Raw genomic sequence first — 2,350 nt, 5'->3', positions numbered from 1 at the left:
TGCTTTAACAGCTTTCATCTTAACATAAGTTCGGTGTTCGCGGTCTGTTGAGAGGCGCGACCACGCGTCTCGTGTTTTGTTTTAATTCGCGAGTATCGAGAGGGATCCCCATTTGCTTCAGGTTACTTTTTCGTCAATTAACGCGCGTCGGGAGTGCCATGCAAAGTATCGTGCGATTATCTCGTCTTGGTGATTACGCGCGATCGTAATTAACCCGGCTTTCGCGAGTGTTGTGTTGCACGGGTGCAACGAACGAATCCGAGAGGAGGGAGAGGAAGAGGAGGTGGGGGAGGAGGAGGAGGAGGAGGCCTGCGAGGCATCGGAGGCGACGGCGGGGCCACCATGGTAAACTGTTTTTTTTTTTTTATTTCATTTGTTATTCGTAGAATTAATCACTTATAATAATTTTATGCGCAAGCAACGATTATTCGTCTAAATAATTATTCAGGACGCAGCCTATAATTTACATATATTTCTGTTTTACAGTTCGACGCAGTTTCAACGTCGTGTTGCAATGTTGTCGCTGTGCATCATATCGGTGAGTGATATAATGCTAGTTCTTATCTTATTAAACATCAGTACATTTTTTAATTTTGTTTATTAAGGTAATTGATACAAGAAAATAATGTCGGATGTGTATTTCAGGGAATGGACAAAGTGTGAACATCTAGGAAATTCTTTTTTTTTTATGAAAGATTAATTTACCAGTTGTCTTTCATGCAGATTCTATCCTTGCTGGAATAAGTTATACAACTTAAGTCACTAATGAATGTTGTACTATTATTTTAGCAGAACATTTTCTTCTTTCTATTGAGTATGTAAGTAATGTTGGAGAAAGATTTCTCATATTATTTTTCAAAATTGTTCTCTGTTTTTTAAAGCTTCAAGATTTTTTTGATTAACGCACTTGGCTGACTTAAATATCATTGAGTTATTGTAGTTTTGAAAGGCAGAGTAAAAAAAGTCAATTTTCTCTTTCTTTTTAAGTTATTCTATTAGAAAAATGGTATAACATTGCATTAATGACTATTTAAGAAACTTGTTCGAAAAATTAAAATGCTTCAATCTGTTTGAAAATTTTATAAAATAGTATTTAAAGAGAAACCAATGTATAACTTATATATTAAATTTCAAACCGACTGATCATATAGTTTTCAAGAAAATAAAAGTTTAGAATTTTATGTATGATATTTTATGACAGATGCATATAAACTGATATGTTACGTTAGTTTTTAAAATGTTTTAATATGTATAAAAATTATATACATTTAGTTAGAGCAAATTTTTTTGTATAACCTTACAAAAATTCAATTCCATTTACCATGTAGTTTTCTGTACACAGGTAAAAAATTGATATAAGTATATTTATTAAAAGTTATTTTCAATAAATTCAAGTAATTTAACTAGAAATTTGGCAAACATTGTTGAAAGAATTATTTAAAAAAATGGTTATAAATTAAGTTAACTAAGCTATCATAAAGTTTCAAGTGTAAGCAAGTATAGAAACGTGACAGATTAACCATTAGTATAATTGTACGCTTAACAAAATTAACAAAATTAAGAATATGCACAGTCTTATTTTATCTTATTAATCTTATTAATGATTATCAATAATTTTATTAATTAAATTTTAACAATTGTTTGTAAATTGTTTGTAAATTGTTATTTTCATAATAATATGTCATTTTTTGTTAAGATCTGTATCAATCTTATCTTCTTAAACTTAAAATCTTCTTATTTCAAACAAAAATAAATCTTAAAGATAGATGATAAATCTTAAAGATAGATGTCTTATTAATAAAATAAATAGTACATTTCCTAGGTGTTCACATGTTTTCTATATGTATATCAGTCAAGATTGGAAAAGTTATTTTGTAACTAGTTACAGTTACAGTTTTCCTACTTCAGGAAATAATTGATTATTGTTACAAGTTACTGATTCTGAAAAGTAACGGATTACATTTATAGATACTTAAAAAGTAACGAGTCATTTACTTTTCTTTATACATCGCAATTTAGAAGAACTTTATATTTCTAACATTACAGAACAAAGTAAAGTTACAGTTATCGAAAAAGAAGTATTTCTAACTGTAACTTTGTTACAAATTATTTCCCAAACCTAATGTCAGTGTAATATAAAGCTAAGAGATCAACTTAAAAATCCTGCTGACAAATCGCAGACATGTTATACTTAGCTTTTCGAGGGCCAGCAAATGGAAAAGGTCGTGCAAAGATAGCATCCGGGACGAGCGAAAAAATTCAGATATTCCCGCGAGCTAAACCGTGTGACACAAGCAAAAGTCATTTCGATGCGCTACCGTCTATTTATATTTCACAAATCGCTTTCAAA

At 30.1% G+C, this 2,350-nt stretch overlaps 1 long non-coding RNA gene across 1 annotated transcript; it reads left to right on the top strand.

Annotated features, from left to right (window-relative positions):
• Window positions 1-256: 256 nt before the first annotated feature.
• LOC118645170 lies at window positions 257-2,075 on the top strand. The gene is made up of 2 exons (XR_004962981.1): window positions 257-345; window positions 487-2,075. It is a non-coding gene; the product is annotated as an uncharacterized LOC118645170 (long non-coding RNA).
• The last annotated feature ends 275 nt before the right edge of the window (window positions 2,076-2,350 follow it).

This window comes from Monomorium pharaonis, chromosome 4 (assembly GCF_013373865.1).
Source record: "Monomorium pharaonis isolate MP-MQ-018 chromosome 4, ASM1337386v2, whole genome shotgun sequence".
Lineage (NCBI taxonomy): Eukaryota > Metazoa > Arthropoda > Insecta > Hymenoptera > Formicidae > Monomorium > Monomorium pharaonis.
The sequence above is the reverse complement of the archived record's forward strand: the minus strand, read 5'-3'. Positions and strand labels throughout refer to the sequence as shown.